Source organism: Canis lupus, unplaced genomic scaffold (genome assembly GCF_048164855.1).
Source record: "Canis lupus baileyi unplaced genomic scaffold, mCanLup2.hap1 Scaffold_108, whole genome shotgun sequence".
NCBI lineage: Eukaryota > Metazoa > Chordata > Mammalia > Carnivora > Canidae > Canis > Canis lupus.
In genome coordinates this window covers 1-14,788 of record NW_027326482.1, presented here as the reverse complement: position 1 = coordinate 14,788, position 14,788 = coordinate 1, and the positions used below count along the sequence as shown (strand labels likewise).

The following is a 14,788-nucleotide window of genomic DNA, read 5'->3' as shown; positions in this document are numbered from 1 at the left end:
CTCTCTCTCTCTCTCTCTCTCTCTCTCTCTCCTCCCTACGTTCGGACTTCTAGGTCACCCCATCAGAAAGATGCCTCGTGGGATGGGACCCAAGAGGTGGTCCAGAGAAATAAGGACCCGATCTCCCCCCCCCAACCCCCCGCCACTTCCCTTGAGTCCAAATCATGAAGAAGACGGGGAAAGCAGGCCAGGCAGGCGGACGCCGGAAATCCCAAGTCCACACGCACGCACGAGCACCAGAACTGATGCCCAACCCACTCCACCTCTTTCAGAGGGCTGAGAGGGAGGCAACCACGGACAAAGCCTGTTTTCCAGGACGAAACCGAGATGAAGGAACAGGCGGAGGTGGAGGCGGAAGGCTGGAAGGTTGACGGATAAGAGAAAGGAAAAGAGGGACGGACGCCTGGGTGGCTCAGTGGTTGGGCGGCTGCCTTCCTCTCGGGGCTGGATGCGGGGCGGGGGTTGGGGAGGTGGAAGGGGTACCCTGGGCTCGTGTGCCCGCATCGGGTTCCCTGCGGGGAGCCTGCTTCTCCCTCTGCCTGTGTCTCTGCCTCTCTCTCTCTCTGTGACTATCATAAATAAATAAAAATTTAAAAAAAAAAAAAAAAGAACGAGAGAAGGCAGCTGGAGAAACTACATGCGAACGCAGACGGTAGACACAACCCCAGGGGGGAGGGCTGGGCTCCGTGAGGGGTGGGACAGAGGCCAGCGGTTTCCACGAAGAGCCTTTCGATGGACTGCTGAATGGACTGGATCTGCGGCTTTGGCTGCGAGCCTCCTTGGATGGTGACGGGACAGGCGAGGACAGGCCCGGACACCCCGCAGGCCCGCCCGAGGGCCTGCTTGGAGCGCACGAACACGTAGGGCACGTTCTTCTCTTCACGCGGCAGGCAGGCAGGCGGGCGGCGGACGGTGCGGGATGATCTCCAGGGGCTCGGCGTCTGCAGCCAGCCATCAGGATGAACTCAGAGATGCCTCTCCACAGAGGGTTTTGGCGGCTTCGTGGGCTCCTTTCCGAAGCTGCTTGTAGTTACGGGACTGCTGAACACGCGTCCAGGAGTTTCTTGGGGAGGTGGGCATCTGCCAGGGGGTAGGCCTTCGGATTCACATCAGCCTCAGTCATCTCTGCGTATCCGCGGTCCCTGTGGGTTTCCTGTAAAAAGACGTGTCCTGGGAGCTACCTATCACCGTCACACTTCATACGGATAACCGGTTTTGTCCCCACGCGCCCCCGCCTCCGCCGCCGTTGGGGTGGGCGGTGGGATGTGCTGTGCTCCCGTCACAGTTTGTGGGCCTGGAATGGTGGTGATCGAGATAGACCCTTCCGCCACCTCATTACAAAGAAACAAGACACGTGTGGTGTCTTCTTAGACCCACAGGCACAGAAAAGAAAAGGAGAACTACTTATCCCCTTGTTCCACCGGGACCCACCCGGATGCCATGCCCATGCCGGAGGGTCCAGGCCCCGAGGGACGGGCGTACTCAACTTTGCTGTGAACTCAACGGATTAGTGGAGTTGTGCCTCTGAGGATTTGTCCACGGAAACTACTTCAAATGATCGATTTTGTCCGTCTCGTGTACTTTTCCTTGTGACGAGCAAGCAGGTTAAAAAAAAAGAAAAAGAAAAAAAAGAAAAAAGGGGGGAATCCCTGCGTGGCGCAGCGGTTTGGCGCCTGCCCTTGGCCCAGGGCGCGATCCTGGAGACCCGGGATCGAGTCCCACGTCGGGCTCCCGGTGCATGGAGCCTGCTTCTCTCTCTGCCTATGTCTCTGCCTCTCTTTCTCTCTCTCTCTCTCTCTCTCTCTCTCTCTCTCTCTCTCTCCCCCCCCCGACTATCATAAATAAATAAATAAATAAATAAATAAAAGTCTATAGGTTAAACTTTTACAATAGCTTCCCAAATCTTTGGTGACCTGGAACTTTGAAGGTGTAACTAGCTTAATTGATAAATTGGGTTCAGTTCATCGGATACCTGGCGTCTGTCTTTCCAACAGAAAGGTAAAATACTAAAGTGTGAGTCAGTAAGACACCCAAGGTGGTTTTTTTGTTTTGTGGTGTTGTGTTTTCCTCCCCCACCCCTTGCCCTTTTCTTCCTTCCCCCCCCCCTCCCCCCACCTCAGTTTTTGTGTTTCTCTTTTGTCTGATTCAGGAAACCTGCAGATACCTGGGTGTGTCAGTAAACGTGTTTCAGGTTGGTTTGTTCGTTTCTCTTTTCCTTCCTCTTTTTTTTTTTTAATTTTAATTCACAATTCATCACACACACACACACACACACACACACACACACACACACGGGCAGAGGGAGAAGCGGGCACCCTGCAGGACCGCTGAGCCACCCAGGGATCCCCTGTTTCGTGCTTCCTTCACAATTGTATCATACAGGGCAGCCCGTGTGGCTCAGCGTTTTAGTGCCGCCTTCAGCCCAGGGCGTGATCCTGGAGTCCCGGGATCGAGTCCCACGTCAGGCTCCCTGCACTGGAGCCTGCTTCTCCCTCTGTGTCTTTGCCCCCCCCCCCCCTCTCTTAAATCTTAAAAAAAAAATTGTGTCCTACATGTTAGGTTTTTACAAAATGAACAGCGGAGAAATAAAAAACCAGCAGAGCCAGGCAGTAGGTAGGAGAGTGCTTTAATGGGGAGCGCTCCTGGGCGAGGTTCCATGACTCGGAGAGGTGGCCAGAGTCAGGGAAGTCGCGCGGGGTTGGGGACTGTGGGGGTTTTGAAGCCTTCTTGGTTCCGACTCTGGATCCGGGTGGGTCCCTAGCCAAATTAGACAAGGGAACACCGTGTCCTTAGGTGATTGGCTGGGAGTAGGGGGGGGATAGTATCAGACGATGGGGAGGGGGCGGGGGCGGTTCCTGGATGGAAAGTTTCGGTTTCCCATCTAGGCTTTGACTCACTGGAGATGATGTGGTGGTCAGGGATGCTTTGACGGGAAGATCAGCCATTTTGACCCAGTTTGAGATGTCCGCCATTTTGGGTGCCCCTGTCTCTCAGCCAGCCCAACAATACATACACAAACACACACACACACACACACACACACACACACACACACGTGTTTCTAAAAACTATCACATGTATTCATACATTTGACAATCTAAGGATTTCTGGTACGATAGACAATGTGCCCGTGGTTCCTACTGACTTTTCACCAGAGACTGAGGTTTCTAGGAGTTAACAGTCTGCCGCCTGGGTGGCTCAGCGGTTGAGGGGTTGAGCATCGGCCTTTGGGTCAGGGCCCAATTCTGGGGCGGCGGGGGGGGAGGTATCCGAGTCCGGACCCCTTTCCACATCTGGCTCCTTGTGGGGAGCCTGCTTCTGCCTATGTCTCTGTCTCTGTCTCCCTCCCTCCCTCTCTTCCCCCTTCACAAAGTTCTCTCTCTCTCTCTCTCTCTCTCTCTCTCTCTCTCTCTCCTCTCTCAAAAAGTGTAAAATAAGTACAATTTTAAAAAATCTGCCACATGGAATCGAGACTACTGGTTAACGATAAGGAAAACAACCTCTGTGTGTGAGATAGTAGGAGACATGTAGAATAGATACAAGGCATGAAAATACGGGTGGTGGTGGTGGTGGTTAAAGAAAATGAATCGGGGATCCCTGGGTGGCGCAGTGGTTTGGCGCCTGCCTTTGGCCCAGGGCACGATCCTGGAGACCTGGGATCGAATCCCACATCAGGCTCCCGGTGCATGGAGCCTGCTTCTCCCTCTGCCTGTGTCTCTGCCTCTCTCTCTCTCTCTCTCTCTGTGACTATCATAAATAAAATAAAATAAAATAAAATAAAATAAAATAAAATAAAAAAGAAAATGAATCTGTCCTGAAATGACTCTGGCTTTTTTTTTTTTTTTTTAAGATTTTATTTACTTATTCACGAGAGACACAGGGACAGGCAGAGACAAGGGAAGCAGGCTCTATGCGAGGACCCTGATATGGGACTCGGTCCCAGGAGTCTGGGATCACGCCCTGAGCTGAAGCCAGACGCTCAAACGCTGAGGCACAGGGGCGTCCCAAAGCCTGGCTATTTAGAGAAAGAACACTTAAGACTGACGGAATGGAAAAAGAAATTATAGAAGGGATTTATGAAGGAGATTTTTGAGATTTGTTTTTTGTTTTCTGTTTTTTATTTTTTTGGATTTTATTTATGTATTCATGGGAGAGAGACAGAGACAGAGAGAGAGACAGAGAGAAGGAGAGAGAGTAACAGAGACAGAGAGAGACAGAGAGAAAGACAGAGAAAGAGAGAGACAAAGAGAGACAGAGGCACAGAGACAGAGACACAGAGAGATAGAGAGAGACAGAGAAAGCAAGACAGAGACAAAGAGAGACAGAGATAGAGAAAGAGAGAGACACAGAGAAGGAGAGAGACAGGGAGAGAGAGAGAGACAAAGAGAGAGACAGAGAGATAAAGAGAGACAGAAGGGGAGAGAGACACAGAGAAAAGAGAGGCAGAGAGATAAACAGAGGCAGAGACAGAGACAGAGAGAAGGGGAGAGAGAGACAAAGAGAGAGAGACAGAGAAAAGAGAGGCAGAGAGACACAGAGAGACAGACACAGAGAGAGGCAGAGACAGAGAAAGAGAGAGAGACAGAGAGAAGGGGAGAGAGAGACAAAGAGACAGAGAAAAGGGGCAGAGAGATAAAGAGAGACAGAGACAGAGAGACAGACACAGAGACACAGTGAGGCAGAGACAGAGAAAGAGAGAGACAGACAGAGAGACACACACACAGAGAGAGAGAGAGAGAGGCAGAGACACAGGCAGGGGAAGAAGTAGGCTCCACGTGGGGAGCCCGATGTGGGTCTGGATCCCAGGACCCTTGGGATCAGGCCCTGAGCCAAAGGCAGACCTTCCACCGCTGAGCCACCCAAGGCGTCCCAGAAGCAGACTCTTTGAAAAGGGATTGCAGGCGTGGTCAGGACGGACTGAGATTGGGAGAAGTGGGTTTTACTACTACACTGGTGTACAACTGAGATTTGGCTCTTCTCTCTGCTAAAATGGCGAGATTCTCTTGCATTGGTAGTCTACTCTTGATAAGAGTGTGAACAGAGAAGAAAAGACAAAGACAAGGTGCTTTTTTGTTTGGTTGGTTGGCTTGGTTTGGTGTGGTTTGGTTGGGGGTTTTTTGTTTGTTTTTTGGGGGGTGTGTGTGTGTGTGTGTGTGTGTGTGTGTGTGTCTCCCTTTACCTGCCCAGAACAGCAAGGTTTTTAGATTCCCTTTTTTTTTTTTTTTTTTTTTGGTTGTTCTTGTTTCACTTTTTTTGGTATTTACTTATTTATTTTATTTTTTGGGTTCGTTTGTATCCGGTCTTCCCCTACTACGTAAGAGTGAAAACTTCTCCACGGTAAAGGAGCTTCATTTTGGGGACAACTCTAAAAGCACCTGTAGAATCTCCTAGGGGCCACCTCGGCGAAAGAGACACTGAAGATTTCCGTTTTGTTATGATCCGTGATCCTTTGTAGGCATGTGCCTTGAAAACTTCTGAGATGTTTTTGGTTGGCTGGTTGGCTGCCTGTCTGTCTGTCTGTCTACTGGTCCCTTCATCCGTTCGTGGATTCTCAGCGGATCCCAGAATGCCAAACCCTAAATAGAGTCTCTTGACTACTATAGGTCGTTTACCTGCTATGGGAAGGCACATGAGAAGCACTGTCAGACAAAGAACCATAAGCCCTCTTAGATTACATTGTGTGGGTGAATGCTGCCGGTGTTCCGAACAGGAAATGAAATTCCTAAACTTGTAACGTGTCCTGGTAGAGTGCCGTCACTCCACATTCGAACTGTTTAAATGCTCTGCGTACGTGCATGTGTGTTGTGTGTGTGTGTGTATGTGTGTGTGACAGAAACTGGTCGGATTTTCCTCTCGACTGCATTATAATGAATTCTCATTGGGTCTTTAGGCACGTCCATCCGTGGGTGACCTCCCTGTCACGTGCAGGTGTTGTTAGGAAGGTCTTGCAACAATGCGGTCCACTTTTCAGAAGATTCGCGGAAAGGACTCTGGACGAATCCCGGTGTCTGGTCACCCTGAGATTGTCCAACTACATACAGTAGGAGTTGCCGGAACTAATGAAAAAGCTGCATGGAAACCGAACAGAAAGGAACAACGTGGAACTGAATGAGGTCCACGAAACCCTGAACAGAGTTCAGAAACTCTCAGTGAGTCATCTTCCTTTTTTTTGGCGATTGTTAAATCCTCTTCAGAAGGTCGGTGGGAATCCGTGCTCATTGCAACCAGACACCGTTGGAAGGATCCGCTGTATCACCAAGGCCTTCCTTGAGTAGAATGGCGTCTGTTTTTCTTTCTTTCGACCTCCCCCGGTCCCCACGCCGCCCTCCCCTCCTCCCTCCCCTCCCTTTCTCCCCCCCGCCCCCCACCCGGCCCCGGCCCCGGCCCCGGCCCCCGGGGTCCATTTGTCAAAGTGATCTCTATTGACCGAGCGGGCCAGGGGCCCCTGGAATCGCATCCTAAGACTCAGATAGGATCAGACAGCCTGGAGACACTCAGATCCACTTCTCGGGAGCCACCCGAGCCCCTCGGAAACCGTGAGCCTGATACCTTCCTTCCAGAGGTCGCCGCGGCCTCACTGGGCGAGTCAAGAGTGCCACCTCCTGGCGGACGAAACCGAGAGTCAGCTGCTTAACCCCAGCGAGCCTCCCAGGTTGCCCCTACGAGGTGCTTGGAAATGCTGAGGCTCAACGACACCGGAACCACAACAACCGGAAGAACAGAAAAGAAGAGCAAAAGAAATGCTGAAGTTCTTCCTTCTGGCCTTGCCTTTACAGGAGTGTGCCGTCTGCGACCACGCCTGTCTCCGCGGACAGGAAGAAAAGAGTCCAGATGGCTGAACCGGGGTTCTGCACTCTGCGGACCACAGGAACCCCCTCCAGCCTGACCCAGGAACTCCCTTACTCTGAGCCAGGGACAGGAGGTCTTGTTTTGTGTTTCGGTTGTGGTCCAAAAGACAGGCGTCACCTACGATGGAACCTTGTAACCCTTTCTAAGCCTAGAGTCGCTCAGCGGCATTACATACGTTCACACATCCTCCTCGCCAAGTTATCTTTCCATTCCATTTTTTTACTCTCTTTTTTGAAACTCTTTAAATTTTATTTATTTATTTGTTCGTTCGTGCATGCATTCATTCATTCATTCATTGTTTGTTTGTTTATTATTTTAAAGGATTTTTTTATTGAGAGAGAGAGAGAGAGAGAGAGAGAGAGAGAGAGAGAGAGGCAGAGACACAGAGGGAGAAGCAGGCTCCATGCAGGGAGCCCGATGTGGGACTGGATCCCGGGTCTCCAGGATCACACCCCAGGCTGCAGGTGGCGCCAAACCGCTGCGCCACCGGGGCTGCCCTCCATTTTTTTACTCTTAAGTTTAATTTCTTACACTGTATTGATCGGGCACCCGATCTCTCTCTCTCTCTCTCTCTCTCTCTCTCTCGAATAAATAAATTAAATATTTAAAAAATAAATGAATAAATAAACTGTATTTATTCACGGGAGACACACAGAGAGAGGCCGGGACGCAGGCAGAGGGAGAAGCAGGCTCCACGCGGGGGGGGGGGGGGGGGGGGGGGGCCGGTGCGGTGCTGGATCCCCAAAAAGCCGTGATGACGCCCGCCCGGAGCCCAGTCGAAGGCAGACGCTCAAACTCGGGTATGCCACCCGAGCACACCTCGTCCGCACCTCTTCCTTCCCACCGCCACCCACCCTCTTGTGCGTTCGTCGGGTTCCCACACACAGGACCTCGTCCTCCAGGTGTATCCCTAGACACACCCTAGCACCCTAGGATCCCCAACGAGGGAATAGGTTCAGATGGGACCGATGCTCATGTGACCGTGCTCCTGTTTGAGGACTGTCCTCGGTTGCTGTAGCGGTGACGGCGAGACAAAGGGTCTCTCTCCACACACCGCACAGGCGGGTGGGGGGCATGCCCCGAGTGGGGCAGATGTCCCCATCCCAAGGAGGCGGAGGAGGAAAGCCACCCCAAGGCCCCTCTTTGGTGCCTGTCCTGTGTCAGGAAACGCTACTGACCTGGGTGGATCCGGACCAGGCTGTGTCCGTCCCAGCTGCCCTGGGATCCCACACTCCTCACACCTGGACCCACCGGTGTGGCGCCTGCCTTTCCGGCTCTGCCTGCCTGCCTAACTATCTCTGCATCCAACTTGCAACTTTCAGTCCGTGAGCTTAGGGGCTTCGACTCTCTGGGTCTTGCTAGAACCCAAACAGAGAAAGACGTTTGCCATACCATAGATACCACTTTCAATTAAGCATCTGTGAAATGATGATTATGGAGGAAGGAAATTCTCAGCCTTGAACGTTTCTGGGCCCTGCTCCATTGGCTTTCACACTGACCCAGGCCCAAACGGCTCCCAGAAAACTCAGCACTAGTTGGGCTCTATTTCCGTGCCACTGAGTGCACGTTGCCTGTCTGCCTCCCCTAAAAAGTCAAGCAACGGGGATGCCTGGGTAGCTCCGTGTTCAGCATCTGCCTTGAGGTCAGTCATCATCCTGGGGTCCTGGGGCCCCGACTCCCACTTGGGGCTCCCCGCGGGGAGCCTGCTTCTCTCTGCATCTGTCAATACCTGTCTCTGTGTGTCTCTCATGGATAAATAAAGAACATCTCTAAAACAGGAAAGAATGAATGATTAATTAAAAGGACTGACTGACTGGACTGATCGACTGACCGACCGACCGGCTGAATGAATGTATACATAAGCAAGCCAGGAAGGAAGGAAGCAAGCAAGCAAGCAAATAAATGAACAAATGAAATCGATGAAGGGCTGCGTGGCTGCTGGCTGGCACTGTGGGTGGAGTGTGGGACTCTATATTTCTCGGTTGTGAGGACGAGCCCTAACCTGGGTGTAAACATCGCATACACCTAAAATCTTTTGAAAATAAAACAATGAAAAGAAAAGAAAAGAAAAGAAAAGAAAAGAAAAGAAAAGAAAAGAAAAGAAAAAGGTGGGCAGCCCGGGTGGCTCGGCGGTTGAGCGCGGCCTTCAGCCCGGGGCCTGATCCTGGAGGCCCGGCATCAGAGTCCCACGTCGGGCTCCCAGCATGGAGCCTGCTTCTCCCTCTGCCTGTGTGTCGGTCCGACTCTCCCACTCACTGTGTCTCAGGAGAAAATAAACAGAATCTTTACAAAAAGGGAAAAGAAGTTGTTTTGTTTTGTTTTGTTTTGTTTCGATCGGATTGATCGATCGCTAAAAGGCAACCTGCCAAAACTGACGATGAGAAAACGGAAGAAAACCTTCCTGGTTCCCATAGAGTTCAAGCCCTACAGCCTTGCCCGTACCAAGATCAGAGAATAAACTGTCCACTCTCTACGGCGTCCCTCCTCCCGAGGACGCCCCAGCTCCTTATGGAGCATGCACACGCACGTGCACACGCACGCAGAAAAGCGGGGTGAACCGAACCAGACCCTAGAGAACCCTGCAGCGAAGGTTGAGCACAGGACACCCCCACCCCCCCCGCCAGCCACAGGAAACTCCGGCAGGCTACCACTGGACTGCTTAGGGGGCCTATACTTACTTGCAAGTGCTCGCTGACCTGGGACACGTGGAAGGGGAACCTGAGGCTCAGATGGCCCGAACCGGGTGAATGGGGTGCTTTGCTCATGCCTCAATGCTATGCTCTCCACGATTAGAGAAAGCTGGCAATGAGGCCAGCCCAGGGACCGGAACCTAACCTAGGAATCCCTCTGGTTCCATCAGTCATGTCCCGACTGTTGGTGAGTGAGGAACCAGTGCTCGGCTCGCTCGGGGAGACAGACGCTCTGGTCTTCTTCGGGTTGGGTTGTTGCTGCGGCTTTGGGTATCTTTGCAGGAAACCGGCCTCTTCTCTTTCGAAATGGAAACCAAAGGATGGACGGGGTCCGGACGCGGTCACGCTCGCTGGCCACTGGAGTTGTTGTCACCCAGCCAGCGGGGAGATCGGAACATCGGGTCTTTCGTGACCTCTCCACAGATAGATAGGAGTGAGACCAAGGCTATATACTTTGTTGGCGTCTCGTCTGTGTCTACGTGTCCCTGTGGGTTCTACGAGGGAGAGGTTTCCTCTACCTCCGGATGCTATATTGCTAACATCCCTTTGTAAAGGAACTGTAGCTTATGGGATCCCTGGGTGGCGCAGCGGTTTGGCGCCTGCCTTTGGCCCAGGGCGCGATCCTGGAGACCCGGGATCGAATCCCACGTCGGGCTCCCGGTGCATGGAGCCTGCTTCTCCTTCTGCCTATGTCTCTGCCTCTCTCTCTCTCTCTCTCTCTCTCTCTCTCTGTGTGACTATCATAAATAAATAAAAATTAAAAAAAAAAAAAAAAGGAACTGTAGGTTAGGAGTTCAAAGGCTGGCGCGGGTAAACATCATCGGAACAGGACAGCTCGGAGCGATAAGGAGGAGTGCCAATATTTCACAAGTTCCCACGATCTGGGATGAAGTTCTGTTCGTTCGTTCCCGATCATGCGGGTCTGGGATCCTTTCCTGCATCCGTCTCCTTGCGGGGGGGGGGGGGGGGGGGGACCTGCTTCTGCCCATGTCTCTGTCTCTGTCTCTGTCTCTCTCTCACACACAGGAATAAAGAAACCAAATAGTGTAAAAAAGGAAAGATGCTCGGTCTCCCACTCTCTCCCTCTCCCTCCTCCTCCTCCTCCCCCTTCCCCCCTTCACACAGTGCTCTCTCTCTGAAAGGAAGTTAATATATTACAATTTTGCAAAAGCCTGCCAATGGAATGGAGACTACTGGAGAACGAGAAGGAAAACAATTCCGTGTGTGACAAGTAGGAGATGTGTAGGAAACGTACAAGGCGTGAGAATACATGTTTTGGTGAGGGAAAAGAAAATAATTCTGTCCTGAAATGAGCCTGGCTATTTTTTTCTTTTTTAAGATTTTATTTACTTATTCAGAAGGAAGGGAGTGGAGGGAGGGAGGGAGGGAGGGAGGGAGTGAGGGAGGGACAGAGAGAGGCAGAGAGAGGGAAAAGAAGGCTCCATGCAAGGAGCCCGCTATGGGACCTGAGCCAAAGGCAGAGGCTTAACCACTGAAACACCCAGGCGTCCCGGAAGCAGATTTTTTTGAAAAGGAATTGTAGGCATGGTCAGGACAGACTGAGATTGGGAGAAGTGAGCTTTACTAGTACACTGGTATAGCATTAAGACTCGGCTCTTGTCTCTGTTAAAATGAAGAGATTTCCTTGCGTTGGTAGTCTCATCATGGCAAGGGATTGTGAACAGAGAAGAGAAAAATATATTATTATTATTTTCTCTCTCCGGACCAGCCAGGTTTTTATATTCCTTTTTATCCGCGAATTACCTCCGTGAGAGAGTGAAAACTTCTCAATATTAAAGGAGCTACATTTTGGAGACAACTCTATAAGCTCCTGTGGAATCTCCTAGGGCCACCCTGGCGAAACAGATACTGACATTGTTTTCAGTTTTGTAATGACCCGTGATCCTTTATAGGCCCGGGCCTTGAAAGCTTCTGAGATGTTGGTTGGTTGGTTGGTTGGTTGGTTGGTTGGTTGGATGGATGGATGGTTTGTGTATCTGGCTGGTCGGCTGGCTGCCCGGCTGTTTGCTGGTTCCTTCATCCGGTCATGGATTTTCAGCGGATCCCAGAAAAGTCTAGCCCTAGGTTGAGTCTCTTGACTAACATAGGTCGTTTACCTGCTATGTGAAGGCACGTGAGAAGCAGCGTCAGACAAAGAATCATAAGCCCTCTTAGATTATATTGGTTGCGTGAATGCTGTGGGTGTTCCAAAAGCGACGTAAATTCGTTAAGTGGTAACGTGCCCCGGTACATTGTTAAAATGCCGTGTGTGACAAATCATAATCCGTTTTTCTTCTCGACTGCACTCTAGCCAACTCTCCTCGGGTCTTTAACCACGTCCACCGGTGACCGCCATGTCATGTACATGCCATGTTCTTTCTGTTTTTTTTTTTTTTAATTTCTTATTCATTTATGATAGTCACAGAGAGAGAGAGAGAGAGAGGCAGAGACACAGGCAGAGGGAGAAGCAGGCTCCATGCACCGGGAGCCTGATGTGGGATTCGATCCCGGGTCTCCAGGATCGCGCCCTGGGCCAAAGGCAGGCGCCAAACCGCTGCGCCACCCAGGGATCCCTACATGCCATGTTCTGATGCTCTTGCAAAAACAAACAAAACACACACACACACACACACACACACACACACACGCACATTTATTTATTTATTTATTTATTTATTTATTTATTTTTTATTTATCCCAGATTCCAGAAGAACCACGCAAAGGACTTTTGACACATCTCAGTTTCTGGTCACCCTGAGATCATCGAACAACAGTATGAATTGCCAGAACTAGTGAAATAGCTGCATTTACCCAGAACAAAACCAGGGACTTCTGGGTGCCTCAGCGGTGGAGCCTCTGCCTTGGGCTTAAGGCGTGACCCCGGAGTCCCGGGTTCGAGCCCCGCATCGGGCTCCCTGCATGGGGCCTGCTTCTCTCTCTCTCTCTCTCTCTCTCTCTCATACATAAATAAAATCTTAAACAAACAGAACTAAAAGGAACAACATGGAACTGAAAAGAGCGAAAGACAATGATGACCGGTTTCTTTGTTTTTGTTTTTTAAAGACTTTATTTAGTTATTCACGAGAGACACAATGAGAGAGAGGCAGAGACACAGGCAGAGGGAGAAGCAGGCTCTGCAGGGAGAGACCGATGAGGGACTCCAGGATCACACCCTGAGCCAAAGACAGCTGCTCCCACCGCTGAACCACCCAGGCGTCCTGATGACCCTTTTTTAAGGACTCTTGTTCAAATCACTGCTGATCCCCTCATGTTTGCTCTTCCAGTTTGAAGGAAACTTTGTCTGTAGAGATATCTATACCTTAGAGAAATTGGAGGAACGAGTGAGTTTGTAAACAAATTAAAATCCTTATCCTTGGGCAGCCCTGGTGACTCAGCGGTTTAGCGCTGCCTTCAGCCCAGGCCGTGATCCTGGAGACCCTGCATGGAGCCTGCTTCTCCCTCTGCCTGTGTCTCTGCTCTCTCTCTCTCTCTCTCTCTCTCTCTCTCTCTGTGTGTGCGTTTGTGTCTCTCATGAATAAATACATAAAATCTAAAGAAAAAAAAATCTTTAAAATCCTTATCTTTTCTCCCTACCTGTGACCCGTCAGTGTTCAGAAACTCTCAGTGAGTTATCTTTTTTCTTTTCTTTTCTTTTCTTTTCTTTTTTTCTTTTTCTCTCTTTCTCTCTCTTTTTCTAATGAGTTATCTTTCTTTTATGGCAATTGCCAATCATCTGCGTGAGGTCTGTTCCGTGGGAATATGTTCTCATTGTGACCGGCCACTGTTGGAAGAATCCCTTGTATCACCAAGACCTGCCTTCCTTGAGTGCAATGGCATCTGTTTTTCTTTTCTCTTCTCTTCCTCCGCCCCCCCCCCCCCCCCCCCCCGCCCCGGTTTATTTTTCAGAGTGATCTCTACTCCCAACGTAGGGCTCGCACTCACGGCCTGGAGGTCAAGAGTCGTGCTCTCTACTGACCGAGCGGGCCAGGGGCCCCTGGAATCGCATCCTAAGACTCGGATAGGATCAGACAGCCTGGAGACACTCAGATCCACTTCTCGGGAGCCACCCGAGCCCCTCGGAAACCGTGAGCCTGATACCTTCCTTCCAGAGGTCGCCGCGGCCTCACTGGGCGAGTCAAGAGTGCCACCTCCTGGCGGATGAAACCGAGAGTCAGCTGCTTAACCCCAGCGAGCCTCCCAGGTTGCCCCTACGAGGTGCTTGGAAATGCGGAGGTTCTTCCCTCTTGCCTTGCTTTTTTTTTTTTTTTTCTTTTTTTTTTCTTTTATTTATTTACTTATGATAGTCACACAGAGAGAGAGAGGCAGAGACACAGGCAGAGGGAGAAGCAGGCTCCATGCACCGGGAGCCTGATATGGGATTCGATCCCGGATCTCCAGGATCGCGCCCTGGGCCAAAGGCAGGCGCCAAACGGCTGCGCCACCCAGGGATCCCCTCTTGCCTTGCTTTTGCAGGGCTGACGACAGTGACCACGTCTGTCTACCTGGCGAGGCAGAAACAATTCCAGGTTGCTGAACCCTGGTTTTCCACACTGCGGACGACAGGATATCACCCCCTCCCCCTCTTTCAACCTGACCCAGGAATTCCCTTACTCTGAGCCAAGGACAGGGTGGGGGGGTGGGGGTGGGGTCTTGTTGTTGTTGTTGTTGTTTGTTTTTGTTTGTTTTGCTTTTCTTCCCCCCAGTTGTGGTAAAAAGAAAAATAGACGTCACCTAAAATGGAATGTTGTAGTCGTTTCTTTCTTTCTTTTTTTTAATATTTTATTTATTTATTCACGAGAGACACAGAGACAGAGACACAGGCAGAGGGAGAAGCAGACTCTATGCAGGGAGCCTGACGTGGGACTCGATCCTGGGTCTCCAGGATCAGGCCCTGGGCTGAAGGCAGACGCTAAACCGCTGAGCCACCCGGGGATCCCTGGACGCTCCACCGCTGAGCCACCCAGGCGCTCCATACATACTTAAGTTATTGAGAGTTTGTTCCTTCATTTTTCATCATCTCTAGACCCAACGTGGGGCTCAAACTCACAACCCTGACTGCAATCAAAAGTTGAGTGCTCTTCTGACGGAGCGGGCCTGCCGGGGCCTGGGGCCCGGGGCCGGGCCGGGGGGCCCCCCCCCCCCCCCCCCCCCCCCGGGAGCTTCTGCCCTTTCATGTTTTCAAGCTCAGAGTCACGTTTTGTCCGGGGAGGGCCCCACCCCCCAACCCCTCCGTGCGGAGGTGCCATCTG

At 51.3% G+C, this 14,788-nt stretch overlaps 1 pseudogene; it reads right to left on the bottom strand.

Moving 5' to 3' along the window:
* Nucleotides 1–508: 508 nt before the first annotated feature.
* LOC140629732 (NHP2-like protein 1 pseudogene) lies at nt 509–1,586 on the bottom strand (annotated as a pseudogene).
* Between the last annotated feature and the right edge of the window lie 13,202 nt (nt 1,587–14,788).